This window comes from Polypterus senegalus, chromosome 10, assembly GCF_016835505.1.
Source record: "Polypterus senegalus isolate Bchr_013 chromosome 10, ASM1683550v1, whole genome shotgun sequence".
NCBI lineage: Eukaryota > Metazoa > Chordata > Cladistia > Polypteriformes > Polypteridae > Polypterus > Polypterus senegalus.
Window position 1 is genome coordinate 1,622,956 of NC_053163.1, and position 18,955 is coordinate 1,641,910.

Sequence of the window (18,955 nt, forward strand, 5' to 3'; positions counted from 1 at the left end):
TTTGGTACACATATACTACTATCCGCTTTCGGGGTGATGATTTTTATTACTCTTTTTATTTTTATTTTATTTTATTGTAGAATCAACTCTTGGCGGCACGCAGCAGGGTGGCCGTGTGGCACATGCATATGGGTGCCATTCTCATTCCCTACCACCTTCGCTAATCATTCTTGAAGCAGAGTGAAGACTTAAGTGCCAGCTTAAGTGAAAAATGAAAGAAAACGTACTAAGTAATTGCAACACAAAAACTAACTTAATCAGTTGTAACGCGAAAAGATGCCGATGAAAGAAGAGAATCAGTGGGCCGCTAGGGTGGAGAAAAGAAGAGCTGCTCAGGAAGGAGTAAGCGCATCAACCTCTGAGCAAACGAATGGTGAACATACAGAGAAAGAGGATGAAAACTAGGAATGCTCAAGTCAAGTGTATTCACTGCATGTTATCGTGCAGAGCACCATTACTGGTCTTTATATATAATATGCTACCGTGGCTGTTCGTTTGTCTGTCCAGGATTTTAAATCACCTGTAGGTCACAAACCGTTGGACCTATTTGCCTGAAATTTGGTACACATATACTACGTGACGTCTACTATCCTCTTTTAGGTTGATGGTTGACCTTCAAGGTTATTTCTCTTTTTATTATTATTTTATTTTATTGTAAAATCAACTATCGTCAGCAGCCAGTAGGGCGACCGCGCGGCGCATGTGTATAGAGCATCATCCATACTACCTTTGCCGTCACTTCCCCTATCTCTTCATATTTTAAATCATTCTTGAGGCAGATTGAAGACTTAAGTGTCATCTTAAGTGAAAAATTAAAGGAAACGTACAAAGTAATTGCAACACAAACACTGACTCGATCAATTTTAACACGAAAAGGTGCAGACGAGAAAAGAGAAGAAGCGGGCCGCTAGGGTGGAGAAAAAAAGAGCTGCTCAGGAAGCAGCAAGCACATCAACCTCTGAGCAAACAAATGGTGAACATACAGAGAAAGAGGATGAAAACTAGGAATGCTCAAGTCAAGTGTATTCACTGCACATTATCGTGCAGTGCGCCGTTACTGGTGTCTCATATTTTACATACCATAACAGAATGAAAAAAAGAATTAAGGGACAGAGATTACTGCTGGCCTCTCTGCACCTGTTAACCCTTCAACCAGCGCCATGTCCTTCAGGTAGCACGCTATTGGCTGTCAGAAAATCAGTAAATATGACATGGGCTGCGATTTTCAGTCAAGTAATTTGGACATGATGAGATCAAAAACTTCAATTAGCAATTGTGAAATGTGACATTGGCTTAGGTTGCTTTAAATAGAATCATCTACTAAACAAATTAATGTAAATATAGATGGACTGAAGAAGCCATGTACAGTAGTTCAGCTTACACCAAGTCCTCCAGTGTGTGTGTGTGATGTATGGACTCCTATAGATCACACCCTCCAAGAGTTTCTCCTGTGAATCAGTTCAAACCAAACCCATCCACATGAATGGGTCCTTTGCTCCAGCATTATTATATTATCAAAGTCAGTTCAAACAGACCCATGTGGACAAAGTGTAATGCATCTCACAAAATGATTGCAGCAAGTGGCCTAGTTCAGACTGCTCCCCTTAATAACACGAGTGAGTCAAAGGACATGTTTAAACATATGTTGTCTAGTTTGAGTGAGGTACGTGGTCTGGTTCAGACTGAGTCCTGATGTTGGAAACTGGTACGGGTTGGCATGTGGTCCAGTTCGTAATCCAGTTTGGGTGTGACTTGTGGTCTCACAAAGACTGAAGTATAGCTTAAGGATCAGGTTCAAACAGAGTCATCCGGTATGTGTGAACCATATTATCCAGGTTGGCCTCAATCACCTCATTTCAGTGTGCCATGTGGTTCAGTTCAGAGGCTGCATCCACACCATTTATGTTTTCAATTCACGCATGACGATTTTAAACAAAAACGATCTCCATCCACCTTACCATTTTTAAATCGTTTACGAAAGTATCTTTATCCACAATAAAATGTCTGAAACACATGTGACATAGATGGTTCCCTACACTGGGCCTGCACACATCAGAAGAAAAATTCTTGATGGGATGGTAACACCGCTGTCCATGGGATTTATTGCAAAACTACAGTGACTGATAAATTATTTGTGTTTTGCACATGCATGCAGCATTTAAACTGTACAAAATGCAATTTGAACGCATACAGCTAAACAACACTCTCTGACGGCTGTGTTGGAATATGGTTTTCCTCCATGAAGGGTGACCAAGCAGAGAATGAGGCGTTGTAATGAGTAGAATCCAGTCAGAATCACATTCAGCTTATATGGAATCCATGCTCTGCGCATACACTGTGACACAGGTAAGGTGTAAACATGAATCCCCGCATGTTTTCAGTTTTATATGTTTTTTGAATATGAGCTTGTTTTGTAAATATGATGAGTCCTCACAGAAGGGAAATGGCAGTATATGCCCTTAATAATTTTTGACTTCCTCCACCTCTAATCAGAAAATTGTTTGAATACATAAGATTTGTGAGGCTGCATTTGTAGCCACCTTGATGATCCCCAATGGCTGGAGAGCTTTTAAATAGCATTCAGATATCTAGGTATCACAAATGCTGTATCCTCACTGCAATGCTGACCATACATTTTGTCTGTCATTATTGTTCTAACCCAGGGGTCCTCAATCACGGTCCTGGAGGGCCGCAGTGGCTACGGGTTTTCTTTCCAGCCAGTGTCCTAATTAGAACTCAGTCTTTGCTGATAATGAAAATTGGTGTTTAACACTATGCCTTGTTAGTGCCTTTAGACAAATTTTAGTTACTTTGTAGATGAGAGGTGCTCAGTTACAGCCCAGAGGTTTGCTATGGCTGCAGATTTTCACTTTAACCAATTTCTTAATTAGAACCCTTTTATTTACTACTAAAGCAATACACTTTTTGGGCTTAATTTTAGTTCTCTTGCCTGTTACCATTCATAACCCTTAATTGCCTATTTTAGATTTTAGCAGCTGCATTTAAGTTTTAATTGTTGCCTGTTTTCTTAACTTTGTTAACAATGAGATGCAATAAACCAGCAGCTCTCCAGCTCACGTGCTTACCATGAAGTATTTGTGATAAAAACTATTTAGAAATGAATAAGAGGGGAATTGGAAGGACTATTAAGTTTAAATCTGTTCTGGTCCACAAAACACTTGGATAATGTTCTCACAGAAGAAAACTCTACAGTGCAATTAAATTTGCTCTTAGATGAATGCAAGCATTAACAAGCTAAATAGTTCAATACCAAGTTTCATTGTCAGCATGGACTGCTTTCTAATTAGGAAACTAGTTGGAATAAAAATCTGCAGCCACTACGGCCCTCCAAGACCATGATTGAGGACCCCTGTTCTAACCTATCACATAATGCACAAAAATAACAAGCTACACCCTCTTATAAAAATCCAATTTGGCTCTTTAAACTTGGATAAATTAATACATGGAAATGAACACAAATTTTTTACCAAATACGAAAATGGCCTGCACCAAACTCATATACCATTAGTTAAAAAAACTAAACTGTCACATCATAGGGAGGGGCATTGTAAAAGTGTGCTGTTCGGTTCATGTTCAGAGTTCTGTGATTTTGGTTTATTTGATGTTCTGGTCAAGATTCCTGCTTGCCACTATAATTTCTCCCAGTCAGATGAGGGAATTTAAAGTACAGTGTGTTGGCGTTGTCACACACGTTCTCATGGGAGGAGGCTAAAGGGCTTGAATGAGAGTAATTCTGAGCCAGACCGGGATGTAGCAGAGTGCACTGACCCTTTCTCTCGCTTTTCTATAGACCGTTCATGGGAATTCCACCTGGCCCTGATGACATCATTCCTGGTTCCAGCCCCTTTGACGTCACTTCCGGGTGGCAAGCCTATGGATGAAGACCCTTCCGGTTCCTGCCCCTTTGATGTCACTTCCTATACTAACCTTTAAAGCCACCACCTTTCCTCCATCCCCTCCGTTCTGTTCTGGACTCCAATCTGTACCCATCAGTACAAACCTTTAAACTATTTTGCAGCCAGGGAATAATATACAGGTGGCTTCCCCAAACCTTTCTGTGGCTTCTTTGATTTTATGAGAGTGGGCACAAAAAAATCAGGGAGGGGATAAAATATAAGCACAAGCAAGCAAATCAGAGCGTGGGTCGAGTCTGTGTTTTCAAAAGTCTATGTTTCCTCTTTGTCCACGTGGGTTTTGTTCCACAGGCCAAAGACATGCAGGTTAGGTGGATTCGCCTCTGCTGTGTTTATGTCTGTTCACCCTGTGTTGGGCTGGTGCCCTGCTCCTACCTTATGTCTGATGCTTGCTGGGACTGACTCCAGCTTCCTTCAATCCTACTATGAAAAGGAAAAGGATAGGTGGGTAATTATAATAATAACAATGTTTAAGGCCTTCTGAACAGCCCACAGGTGCCAAGAATTTAACCAAGAGGATTGAGACATCTCACCCACCATTGCCTTGATAACAGCAGGGCAGGTGCCAAGTCAGCGTACAACTGGCTATGTTAATGGTAGGGTATCCATGTGGCTTTTCTGAAACACACTAGCACGCACCCCCTGAGGCAGAAGGTGCTTTCTGTTGCATGAAATACAAAGAGAAAAAGTTTGAAGAGCCCACCATGGAATGGCATTTTTTAAGCATTCCAAAGAAACAAACACCAATTTGTAATCTGAACCAAGTGCTCTGCCTCAGCACTATTAATCAGCAGGCTGGCACATTCCAGCCGTTACCCATCAGTAACCTGGGCTGTCTTTAGCCCGTCTGTCTCCTGACCAATTGTTGTTTGCACTTCATTCTTGTTTTCTTAGTTTACTGAGTTCACATTCTCTCAGCTGGCTTTAGCTTGCAGTGGGGTATGGTGATCATTCCTGAGCTGCCTCAGGTTTTATGCAGTTTGCTACTGCATTTATTAGATGCCATCTAAGTAATTAGTCGTCATGCTGCCCAGTGCACATTAAACACTAGTGTCCACAGATGGGTACACAGAGTCAGGATACTAAGGCTTTGAGTGATCCAGGGGTTTAATCCGCAGTGTTAATACCTAAGGCACTCTACTGTAGGGTCATAAACTGCTCCTTCTTCAGGGTTCACATACCCTCCAGAGTAGGATTGCATTTCCAGAGGTATTTTGCACATATCATGGTAACCAATGTGTTTTCTGGTCACAAATGAATAAATTTCATTTAGACAGCTGATAGAGAAGCATTGAGAAAAGCAGAAATGGCTTCATATGGTTTTTATCGATTTGGAGTAGGCCTTTGAAAGAGTGCTATGTCAAAAGGTCTGGAGGTTCATGAGAGAGAAATGAGGACCAAAGAAGAAGGTGAGGATTGTCCAGGATATGTATGAGGGAGTGAGGGCTCGGGTTAAAAGCAGTGTTGGGGTAAAAACAGAAAAGATCCCAGTTAGAGTAGGTCTGTACCAGGGGTCTTCTTGAAGTCCTCACCTCTTTGATCTGGTTATGGATGTATTGAGTCATGGGATAAAAGACCTGTCCCCCTGGTGCAGGCTTTTTCATGATGACATTGTGTTGTGTAGCAGCAGAAGAGAGGAAGTGGAGAGAAAGGGCCGTGGAAGACGGATTAAAGATAAATAGGAAGAAGACAGAATATATGAGGTTTAATGATGATCAGGAGTTACCCTGCAGGGAGAGCTGTTAAAAACAGCAAGTAAATTTAAATATCTAGGATCAGTGGTAGCCAAAAATGGAAAACTAGCTGCAGAAATAACCCATAGAGTGCAGTGTGGATGTAACAACAGGCAGAAGGTATCAGAGTATTGAGTGATTGAAGAATTAAGGAGATGGTTAAAGATGAGGTTTATAAGTCAGTGGTAAGATCATCAGTGATATTTGGCGCTGAGATTTGGGCAGTAAAGGAAGAGCAAGAGAAGAAGTTGGATGTAGCAATGAGAATGAGAATGTTAAGATAAATGTGTGGAGTTACAAAAAGAGACAAAATAAGAAATGAGACAATCAGAGATACGACAAAAGTGGGAGAGATTTTTGAGAAAGGAGAGGAAAGTAGAGGGAAGTGGTATGGACATGTGATGAGGACAGACAATGGATATGTGGGCAAAAGAGTGAGGGCAGTGGAAGTATAGGGAATGGTAAAGTAAAAGAAGATCTGAAGGAAAAAAGCCTGACTGGAGAGGAGCTGCGTATCCGAGCTGTATGGAGAAGGTTGATCACGCACATTGACCCCACATAGAAGTGGGAACAAAAGAAGAGGAAGCAGAAGGTGGTCCACACTGCACAATAACTGCATCAGGAGTTAGTATAATGTTTTGCTCAATACTCAGTATTTGCCCAATACCATAAAGTGGCAAGCTCAGAGCTTGTCGTAAATTGTAATTGCCATCTCTATGCCCGTGACTACCACCTCCCCTCATTAAAGACCTGCAACCTTTCAGTTTATGCTAATACAGACCACCATTCTCCAAATACAGGGAGTTTGCTGTTAGGAGTGTTTGCACTCTTCTGGTGACATTCAGCTATATCTTGGCCTGGGCACTGTGGCCACTTCATAGGCCAAAACAAAGCTACCCACTTCCTCTTAAATGCTGTTTATCAGTTACAAGGGGAAAGTGATCAACATTCCTGGAAAAGCGTGATTGTGCACTAATGAGGAGATGGAATGCGGGGAATTCAGACGCAAATACCAAAATAATCACAGGAAACACTGCTTCTGTTGCCCGTGAAAGCCCCATCTCAGCAAAGTCACCTTTAGCTGCCCCCGGCGTCTTTGATAAGAGCCTTTTGCTCATTTTCCTGTCTCAAAGATTTCATATTTTGTCCAAGGAACTTATCAGAATGAGCGATAGCTGGGCACACAGCCATGCCAGGCAGGAGGAGGCCTAGCACTCGTTTGCTAGTGCTTAGATGAAGTGAAGGAGTTGCAATTGAGATATCGCCCCACACAGCAGCATTACATGGTGTTCTGATCTCATCCCTCTTATCATTTAAATGCTCCCTCACCTCCCCATATCACACTCACTTTGGTCTGTTTGTACCCTGGACAGACTCTGAGGCTCATTTAGTTTCTAAGTCAAGTAAAGTTAAAAAATCCATGCATGTCATCTCCTACCTCTGCCTTCCTACTGGGTGGCACAGTAGTTAATGCTGCTGCATCACAGGGTTAAAGACCCAAAGATGTGGGCACACTTCCCAGCTTACCACTGTCTGCATGGAGGTGGCACCTTCTCCCTGTGTTCATATGGTCTCATCAAACATCCTAGAAGTGTGCAAATATATGATGGCTGTTCAGAAGTCAGTTACTGTGGGTGTCGTAAAATGATCAGGCTTCTCATCCAAAGCTTGGGTCTCTAGAGCCTATAATGAAATAAGCAGCTTCACAAAATTGACTCATGGATTGGTTTTATCTTTGTATTATTTTGAAGTCATTATTTTTACCTCCCATTTATGCTCTTCCCATTCCAAAAGTCCAGTATACCTAATTTCATCCCACTCTTGCCTGTCACTCGACTGGCATTGCACCCATCACTTACCCTTCATTTGCGGGAGATGCATTTTGCATTTGCACTTGTGGGTGATGCATTTTGGGTAGAGCTCAACCAGGCTATGCAGATCACCCTATTAGAAGGAGCTCAATAGTGATAAACCTGAGGGGTTTGTTCCCAGTAGGTAAGTTGTGAGCAGCTTCCCCCAAACACAGTGACTTAATTACTTTGGGGACATGAGGGTAGAGGACATAGTGAGATTAATGAATCAGTGCAGCTACTCCAGATTTACAGATATATGGGACCAAAAGTCCTTAGGTTGATGTCACATTACGCAGCTTCTAGTCATGGGTCAGACTTGCCAACTGCTATTGGTGATCTCATCGACAAACCATATCAGCTTTACATAACTGAAAAACACTGGGCATGTCTACTATACCGCTGATCTTTCAGTGCAGTCGTTCTCCCCCATTTTGTAACAGCCTGATGGTACCAGCATTGTACGAAGGGGTAACAGCTTAGCCGCAATCTGAGCCCTCTTTTTCCATTCTCTTGTGATATGTAAGACACGAAACACCAGACAGACAAGCTTCTCTTCTCTCTGTAAGGTCCAAAGCCTCCATGTTCCTTATTCCTTGTCGCTGTGTTATAGTTATTGTACTCCCAGATGAGCATTCATTGGTGGTCAGCTTTCATGTACACACAGCCCACCCCGTGACTAAAGGCAAAATGAAACTTATTTGCAGGGGTGGGGATTGATTTGTTTTCGATCCTATTTATGTAAAAATTGATTTATTTGTATGAAATGTAGTGTGAGTTCAATAAAATCAAAAAATAAAAAAAAAATGAAACCTGTTTAATTTTATCAAATCAAGTCACTGACTGGCTCCGGTGAGTTGCTCAGCATGTTACATTACATGACTGCTGTCAACTGCCTCCAACTCTCTCTACGATTATGTAAACAAAGACTACGACTGAAAATCTCTGGAAAAGTCATGTAATGTGACTTTATCTTAAAGACAAACCTGTCATTATACCAGTCAGTCCCCATCCCCATTCTCACCTCTGGTCACAAACTCTTGGTTATAACTGAATGAATGAGCTCACAAGTTTAAGCCAACCCACTGGACGTGTCCCTCTGGTGGGATGAGATGGCTTCCCCATTTTCTTACATCTTTGTATCACACACAATATTCCCTCAAAAATCCCATTCCTCTTCTTCCAGCCAAAGGGCTTTGGCTTGGACCCGTGTCACAAATCATGGGCCAACCTGTAAGGAGAAGTGTTTAAACCCCAAACAGAGATTACTTAAATTTACTCCAAATAACGTCTATGGGTCACCAAGGCAGTATTATTATTTTTTGGATCTGCACTTTGTAGAACATGTTTTTGAAGAAATCTTGCATTGAGATTTTGTTTTTTTCCTTGCTATATTTGTTAATCATGTCTTCTCACAGTTACCTCCACCATTTTCTGCCTTCTCAAGTGGTTATGGCCAATTTTTTGTTAACAATGGTGCTTCATTGCTGACATGGAGTATCCAGACATCATCATGTTGCTGTTGACTTCACCATGTATATAGTGTTAGTTTAGTGAGGGTTAAAGATATTTAGAGTCCATACAATGCATTCACCTACACCCTTAGAAGGTTTCACATTTTATTGTTGTAAAACATTTGACTTTGATCAACAACAAAGCCAAGTTTTCACCCCGTTCAAGTCAGTATTTAATCAATGCATGTTTGGCAGCAGTGACAGCCTTGTGTCTCTGTGAGCAAGTCCCTAGCCGCTTTTCACATCTGGACAGTAATATTTTCCAAGTTCTTCTTTGTAAAACTGCTCAAGTTCTGTTAGGGGGACTGCAAGTGAATAGGCTTTACCAAGTCCAGTCGCAAATTCTCCATTGGATTGAGAATTGGACTCTGATTTGGCCACTCTAGGACATTCTCATTGTTGTTTTTAAACCACTCCAGTGTAGCTTTGGCTTTATGCTTGAGGCTGTTGTCTTTCTGGAAAAACAAAGGCGTAGGTTTCTTGCAGATTATATCAGGTTTTTCTCCAGGATATTTCACTGCCTTCATTTTGCCCTCAACCCCTAACAAACCTTCCAGGGTTTCCATGATACTGCTACCACCATTATGCTTCACAGTGAGAATGGTGTGTTTTAGATGATGCCCAGTCTTTGGCTTACATCTAATGTGGAGTTTGTCTGAAGGCCAAAAACCTCAACTGTGGTGTCATCAGACCACAGGACCTTCTTCCAGCCGATTTCAAAATCTCAAGTGTACCTTTTGGCAAACTCCAGATTTTTTATGCATTTTTCTCTTTGCCGTTCTCCCATAAAGCTGCAACTGGCAAAACACCTGAACAACAGCTACTGTCTCACAGTCTCTCCCATTTTAACCACTGTATCTTGTAACTCCTTCAGAGGTCTCTTGCTGGCCTTCCTCGCTTGTCTTTTTCCAGCATGATCCCTCAGTTTTTGTGGATGGCCTGCTCAGGGCAGATTTACTGCTTTTCTATATTCTTACCATTTATGAATGATTGATTTAACTGGACTCCAATGGATATTCAGTAACTTGGATATTTTCCTGTCTCCATCCCCTGAATTGTTGGTTTCGGTTACTTTTTGATGGAGTTGCTTAGAGTGTTCTTTTGTCTTCATTGTGTAACTTTGGTCATCATACTGACTCATGAAAAGCTGGACCACCCACATACAGGGGCATTTAGACTATAGTCAACCAAAACCACAGGCAGGTGACCGCCATTGAACTAATTCTGTGGCTGCACCACTGAGGATTAAGGGGTGTCATATTAAAGGAGGTAAATCCTTGTGCCATCAATTATTTTGTGTTTTATATTTCTCTCTTTCTCTTTCTTTTTACTCTCTATACTGTATATATTTTGTATATCACTAACACACATAACTGATGACCAGCTGTCCTTCAGAAAACATATTGCTATGGTCTCTCAGTCTATAAATTATTCACACAATCTGACAGAGTATGTAAGTTTTGATCCTGTCACATCTGGGCTACTTTCGGCTGGAATACCAGCATGTGTCACCAAACCACTGAAGATGATTCACAATGCAGTGACACATCTGGTGTTGGACCACCCGAGGTAGGCACATGTCACTCATTTTTTCAGATCACTACATTGGCTCTTTGTAGCATCAGTTCTAATCCTAAATGCTTGCCTATAGAGTAGTCAATGGATCAGCACTTCCACGTGGGAACACTTGTGAAGTCCTATGCTCCTTCTCGACCACTCAGGTCTTCTAATGAAACAACATCTGGTGATGCCATCTCAGCATGGCATCAAATCTCAATCCAGGCTCTTTTCGTGTATAGCTCCTAGCTTGTGGAATGAGCTGCCCAACTCTGTTCGAAATGCCGAATACCTCAAAGTGTTGAAGAAGACTATTTTGTCTAAATGACACTAGTTTTTAGATTTTGTAAACTAGGAATTATAACAACTTTGTATTTTGTTCTGAGTTCTTCACTTGTGATAAACAATTTTTGTACCTTGTCCTGTAGGACTTGTTCCCAGAGTTCCCCCAGATTGATGTTTGCTCGATTATGTTGACCGCTTTTTTAAGTCACTTTGGAGAAAAGTAAATAAATATAAATGTAAGTATTTGCAATTAATTTAGATCACTTTGCTGGGTTTTGTTTACACTTTGACATTAAAGAGTCTGTGATTCAAAGTTGTAGAACAATAAAACGTGAAAACTTCCAAGGGGTGAATACTTTATATTGATATTATTAACAAGGTTTTTTGAGATAGGCCACATTTACACTACTCAGTCTCAATGCCCAGACTGTAATTGATAAAGAAATCTGATGTAATGTCTGTGGTATTTACTATACATACAATGGTCTAGATGTGGCCTATGTATTTACATACAATATTTAAGCTTATGTGGAATGCATGCTCTGCACATACACTGTGACGCAGATAAAGGGCTAAACATGAAGCCCCGCGTTTTTTTCTGCTGATGTTTTTCAGTTTTATGTGTTTTTTTAATCTGAGCTTGTTTTGTAAATACAGTGAGTCAGACCAGAAGGGCTATGACAGTATATGCCCTTAGCAATTTTTGACTTCCTCCACCTCTAATCAGAAAATTGTTTGAATAAATAAGATTTGTGAGACTGTATTTGTAGCCACTTTGATGATGCCCAATGGCTGGAGATCTTCCAAGTGAGACGAATAACATTCGAATATCTGTGTCTCACAAGTGCTGTATCCTCGCTGCAATGCTGAGCATACATATTGTCTGTCGTGATTGTTCTAACCTGTCACATAATGCATAAAAATAACATAGTCAAGCTACACCCTCTTATAAAAATCCAGTTTGGCTGTTTAAACTTGGGTAAATTAATACATGGTGTGGAGGACTGTCGGCTTCCCATGCCGGTCCTCACCCCCAGGCCGCCAGGAGGAGCTCTCCCGACAGCAGGATCGTGCCCCGAGTTCCAGCAGGGCCTTATGGACTATGTAGTGTTTTTACACAGCCCTGCTGGATACCTTGGGACCACCGAGTCGCTGTAGGGGGGCTCATGGGCTTGTGTGCCCTATAACCCGGGAGTACGTCACGGTCATGTGACAGGAAGGAACGACGTGCTCCCGGGTTGAAGAAAAGGACTGTTTGCCCTGACCGGAAGGAATAAGGAACTGTGGACTATTGGGACAGGAACACCTCCGAGGACGGTGCCTCAGTCCAGACACTGAGCTGTGCTGGGTGGGAGAGGAGCAAAGTGTCTGGGCGAGGAGGAGAGTATTGTTGTTATTGGGATTGTGAGTTTATTGTATATGAGTAGTGTGGAAGGTGCTTGGTGCACTGTGAACCAAAATAAAGAGTCTTGGACTTTTACCTGGTGTCTGGAGTTGTACCTGAGGGTTCAAGGGAGCACTAGCGCCCCCTACTGCCACAATGGAAATGAACACAAATTTATTACCAAATATGAAAATGGCCTGCACCAAACTCATATACCATTAGTTAAAAAAAAATAAACTGTCACATCATAGGGGCATTGTAAAAGTGTGCTGTTCAGTTCATCTTCAGAGTTCTGTGATTTTAGCTTATTTGATGTTCTGGACAAGATTCCTGCCTGTCACTATAATTTCTCCCAGTCAGATGAGGGAATTTAAAGTACAGTGTGTTGGCGTTGTTACACACGTTCTCATGGGAGGAGGCTAAAGGGCTTGAATGAGAGTAATTCTGAGCCAGACTGGGCTGTAGCAGAGTGCACTGACTCTTTCTCTTGCTTTTCTATAGACCGTTCATGGGAATTCCACCTTGCCCCTTTGACGTCACTTCCGGGTGGCAAGCCTATGGATGAAGACCCTTCCGGTTCCTGCCCTTTAGATGTCACTACCTATACTGACCTTTAAAGCCGCCACCTTTCCTCCATCCTCTCAGTTCTGTTCTAGACCCCAATCTGTACCCATCAGTACAAACCTTTAAACTATTTTGCAGCCAGGGAATAATATACAGGTGGCTTCCCCAAATCTTTCTGTGGCTTCTTTGATTTTGTGAGAGTGGACAGCCTGCCTCCGGACACAGACAGACAGACACACACGTTTTATTGCTTAAATAGCAACACCACAATGCCTTAATTGGCCGAACTCAGTCCCTTCTTCTTTCTCTTTGAATCCTTCTGCCACCTCTACTCTACTCTTCCGTCTTCCCCCTCCCGACTCCGGCTCATGACTAGAAGGAGGCGGCCCCTTTTATCTCCACCCAGACGTGCTCCAGGTGCCCCCGATGAACTTCCTGCGGCACTTCCTGGTGTGGCGGAAGTGCCATATCAGCATCCGGAAGCAATCCAGGTGTCCCTGGTAATACAGGTGTGGCGGAAGTGCTGGCGTCCAGGGCTCCTCACTCTTCTGGGTGTCCTCTGGCAGTGGCCACGTGGCCCCTACAGGGTTGAGTTTCCAAGCTCCATTCCCATGGCCCCCATACCAACCAGGGCGGCTGCCCTCTCATGGTCCAGGGGAGGTACAGTCCCTCTCCCAGTCCTTCCAGGCGCCCCGGTTGGGCACAGTCCCTAGCTGGCCGCCACACTGTTTATACTTGGATAAATTTCATTACTAGCATGTAGACTTGTCTGGCTCAACTGGAAGAATCCTAGCCCACCTCTTTAAAGTTAGTGGGTAACTGATGTTATATATTATGTTAAACTGGAAAAAATCAAAGTCTCACTTTAAGAGATCTGTGAGATGACGTTTTACTAGCTGCCCACTGTGCTGCTCAAAGAATGAGATAACAACATTAAATGAATGTCCAAGGCAACTGAAAATATGGCAGTGAAACAGCAGGAGTAGCAACTCTTGAAATACTTCAGGTTGGGACTGATGGGATAACCCAGGCATTTCTCAGCTCACTCGGATTCCACTTGACAGAGCTATGGGCGGCTCTGCCTTATTCAGGCTCATCGTGACAACACTGTCATCCTTTTATTTTTCACTGCTCATGTGCCGTTTCTGATCCCAGTTCAAAAATAAAGGCATCGGAAGAATACCATAAAGTCATACTGCTTACACAGCGGATCTTCATGTCTTTTAACTGTCATTAATAAATAAATGAATAAATGCAGCAGCGTGTGAATCATGTTCTCAGCCTCCCACTTAGATCACAGGATTTGAAAGTGATGACACTCACATCTTGCTTACCACCCACATGGCATGGCCATGGCTGCCACACTTCCCATCAGTGGATCCTGAACCTGCGTTTGGAGGGCAGAGGTCTCAGGACACATTGCCCCTTCCAGCCTTACATCACCTACCTAACCAATTCCGCTTCCTTCATGACGGCAATTCTGTCCTGCAGTTCAGTCTGCTGAGATTTTGTTTTTTCTGGGGCGGATTACACAACACTGTTGATAGTCTGCCATTAACTTGCTCTCATTTCCTTTCTTCACTGGAAGTTCATAATCCTCCCAGATTGAAGTTTTAGAAAATATTTGGGAGGCACAAGGTTGGCATTAAGAGAGCTGTAAAAGAGATTACAACCAATTTCATTTTAGTGATTCCCTTTACACAGTGAGCATGACTCAAGCCACCTTCATTTTAAATTGTGTCTGGAAAGCAGGAGACCTTCTTGACAATACTGGGCACAGTACATTTGCCAGCCCTGAATGAGACACCGGTTCAGCACAGGGCACACTAGCGCAGACAATCTCTTTTAATCAGGACATGGCGGGTGTTTATAAATCTATGTGGTGAGCATTAGAGCATTGGAAACTTTTTGACGAGGATGGGCCATTCAGCCCAACAAAGCTTGCCAATCTTATCCATTTAATTGCTCCAAAATAACATGCAGCTGAGTTTTAAAGGTTCCCTAAAGTCCTACTGTCTACCTCACTACTTGGTCGCTTATTCCATGCATCTGTAGTGCCCTGTGTGAACAAAATGTTCTAACATTTGTGCGAAATTTATCCTCAACAAGTTTCCAACTGCGTCCCAGTTAAACTCATTTAAAGTAGCAGCCTCGACCCATCCATCCATCCATTATCCAACAAGCTATATCCTAACTATAGGGTCACAGGGGTCTGCTGAAGCCAATCCCAGCCAATACAGGGCACAAGGCAGGAAACAAACACTGGGCAGGGCGCCAGCCCACCGCAAGGTGCACACACACACAAACACACACACACCCACTAGGGACAATTTAGAATCGCCAATGCACCTAACCTGCATGTCTTTGGACTACGGGAGGAAACCGGGCACCCGGATGAAACCCACGCAGACACGGGGAGAACATGCAAACTCCACGCAGGGAGGACCTGAGAAGAGAACCCGGGTGTCCTAACTGCGGGGCAGCAGCGCTACTCACTGCACCACTGTACCGCCCCAGCCTCAACCCACTGTACTAATTCCCTTCATAATTTTAAACACTTCATTCATGACACCTTTCAACTCCTTTAATCTTTCCTCATAACTTATCCCCTGTAGCCCTGAAATCAGCCTGGTTGATCTTCTCTGGACTTTTTCTAGCCACAGTGAAGCATTATGCAGGCATATTGCTGTTGAAGCCCCAGTAGCTTTTCATAAAACTCTTCTGCTGAATGATTTGTTGGCTGAAAGCCCTCAGTGTTAGTGTGACAGAGAGAGGATGTGCCACATTGTCCACAATGGCACTCAGATTTTTTTTTTTTCATTAATTACTTTGCTGCTACCTCCAACCAAGCCACAGGGGATGGTATGAAGAAGTCAGAAGTGGCAGAGAAGTACGTAAGAGTGGTACAGGATATGTACGAGCGACGGGTGACAGTGGTGAGGTCTGCAGTAGGAGTGACGGATGCATTCAAGTTGGAGGTGGAATTACATCAGGGATCAGCTCAGAGCCCTGTCTTATTTGCAATGGTGATAGACAGTTTGACAGATGAGATTAGACAGCAGTCCCCGTGGACTATGATGTTTGCTGATGACATTGTGATCTGCAGCAATAGTAGGGAGCAGGTTGAGGAGACCCTGGAGATGTTGAGATATGATCTAGAGAGGAGAGAAATGAAGGTCAGTAGGAACAAAACAGAATACATGTGTGAATGAGAGGGAGGTCAGTGGAATGGTGAGGATGCAAGGAGTAGAGCTGGCGAAGGTGGATGAGATTAAATACTTGGGATCAACAGGACAGAGCAATGGAGATTGTGGAAGAGAGGTGAAAAAGAGAGTGCAGGCAGGGTAGAATGGGTGGAGAAGAGTGACAGGATTAATTTGTGACAGACGAGTATCAGAAAAAGTGAAAATGAAGGTCTACAGGACGGTAGTGAGAGCAGCTATGTTATATGAGTTGGAGACGGTGGCACTGACCAGAAAGCAGGAGACAAAGCTGGAGGTGGCAGAGTTAAAGAGGCTAAGATTTGCACTGAGTGTGACGAGGATGGACAGGATTAGAAATTAGTACATTAGAGGGACAGCTCAAGTCGGACGGTTGGGAGACAAAGTCAGAGAGGCGAGATTGCGTTGGTTTGGACATGTGCAGAGGAGAGATGTTGGGTATATTGGGAGAAGGATGTTAAGGATAGAGCTGCCAGGTTAGAGGAAAAGAGGAAGGCCTAAGAGAAGGTTTATGGATGTGGTGAGAAAGCAAGATGTAGGGGACAGAAAGATATGGAAGAAGATAATCCGCTGTGGCAACCCCTAACGGGAGCAGCCAAAAGAAGAAGAACTACTTTGGTGCTACCTCCAGGTTGTCCAAAGTGTGTCCCATAACTGAGCCTGTCCTTGTCATTAGCTTATTTGGTGGGCCTCCTTAAAGCACTTAGTTTACACTTTAGTTTTGTACTGCAAAACTACATCTAACATTAATTTACTGTTAAACAACAGGACCTTAACATAGACTCCCTTTAAGGTTAGTAACACAAAGCATCAGTGAAGTGGTTATTCATCTGAGTTATGTTGTCTACTAAATTACTTTACTTTGGAATGGTCAGAAATGGCTAAGTGAGACAGATTTCTCTTGATATTCGATATTTCAGTGTAAAACCTGTGAATTTTTCAAATTCGTAAATAATTTTACCAACGTATTATGCCACTCTGCACAGAAGTGAATAACTACTGATGCTTAAGACAGCATTTTTTGTGTTAGTTGTTTTAAGGTATTCTCTTTACTTATTATATACTGTAGATTAGATGAAGATCTGATTATATTTGATGTTATATTTAGTCAGAAATTTAAATAACTCTAAAAGGGTTCATCAGCCCTCTGCCACTACTGGTATTTGGGGTCCAAGCATTCAGCTGAAGCAGATTTCCTGTAACTTCAAATTCGCAGTGAATGACCTTCGCCAATTGTTGATGAGCACTGTATAAATCTCATTGTGGATGATGTGGCCAGAATATCGCTAACGTGTGCACTTCTTTGCTGTGCTCCCAGGTTGGAGGGGATGAAACAGCTGATTTTATTCAATCGGGGCTGAAACAGCAGGTCCAGCCCCTACGTGATGCACTCGACTCCACCAGTCAGCGCCCCACACAGCGACGCATCCTTTGTCCCTGTGAAGGTTGGCGCTTTATGTTCTGAACAAAGGCCACACCACAGGAGGCCAGGCAACCCCCCTCTGGAATGTCTGATCCGCTCTTTACTGCGCCCTTGTTTTTCTTTGCTTCTGGGCAGACGCATAGCTTAGTTGGGCTTTTTTTTATTTTTCAGCTCTTTTCAAGGAGGAGGCATTCCATTTCCCCCTGAGCGTTAATCCTCCTTTTGACATTTCCATGCTTAAGCATCACCTGATGCCAAAGCTTCTACTAATGGTGTTTACGCTAATATAGTTTCTTTTATCCAGCAAGCATCTTAGCAACTTGGGTGAGGTGAAAGCAAACACACACTTCAGTGGAACCCCAGGATTAAGTGCGAGTCCATGGAGATGCTGGAGTGGAGTCACACAAACTGTATTTGAAAGAGATTTGTTCAGAATGACTCAAACAGTCAGCGGGTGGTGCTGGGATTGGCAACGAGGATTCTCTTCTCAAACATAAATAAGGCCATATTAGTTAGGACACCACAAGGAATCTGGGCAGATGCAGAGCTCTGAAACATCTGGGTCTGATAAAGTCACCTCTTTAATACAAGGCATCATCTGAAGTATGATTGTGCTGACACATAGTAGCCTCAAACAGGATGACACTGGGATTCTTGTCTGCTGATTTTAACAACAGAAAGGGGGCTATGACACTAAGGAAAATACAAGGACTGTGGGGGCATGGGGACTGGTAGCACTGAATGTCATGAAATTTCAATTCAAAGAGAATGGGTACAAAGTGCCACACAGCACCCTCAAACAGGAGTTCAAGTCAGTAGTGAATAGTGATGAGCAAAAATGACAACCATATCACAGCGGCAAAACACAAAAGACGCTTGAATGGTTTTAATGAAGGTATCTTCTTTCGGCTGCTCCCGTTAGGGGCTGCCACAGTAGATCTTCTTCTTCCATAGCTTTCTGTCCTCTGCATCTTGTTCTGTTACGCCCATCACCTGCATGTCCGCTCTCACCATATCCATAAACCTTTTCTAAGGCCTTCCTCTTTTCCTCTTCCCAGGCAGCTCTATCCTTAGCACCATTTTCTCAATATACCCAGCATCTCTCCTCTGCACACGTCCAAACCAATGTAAACTTTCCTCCCGACTTTGTCTCCCAACCGTCCAACCTGATCTGACCTTCTAATGTCTTCATTGCTAATCCTGTCCATCCTCGTCACACCCAATGCAAATATATATTTCTCCCTAAAGCCTGGTTCACACTTCCACATTTACCGTGCATTTAATCTGTGGCTACGTCCACTCAACACTAATACATTTTCATTTAAATGGTTTTTTTTTTTTTAAAATAAAAATCTATTGCTACCTACGCTAGCATTTTCACATCTTTTATGAAAGTATCTCTGTCCACACTAAAATGACAGAAAACCTACGGCACAGTTGTCCACTCACACCAGACATGTGACGTCCTACCCAAAACTGGTGATCTTTG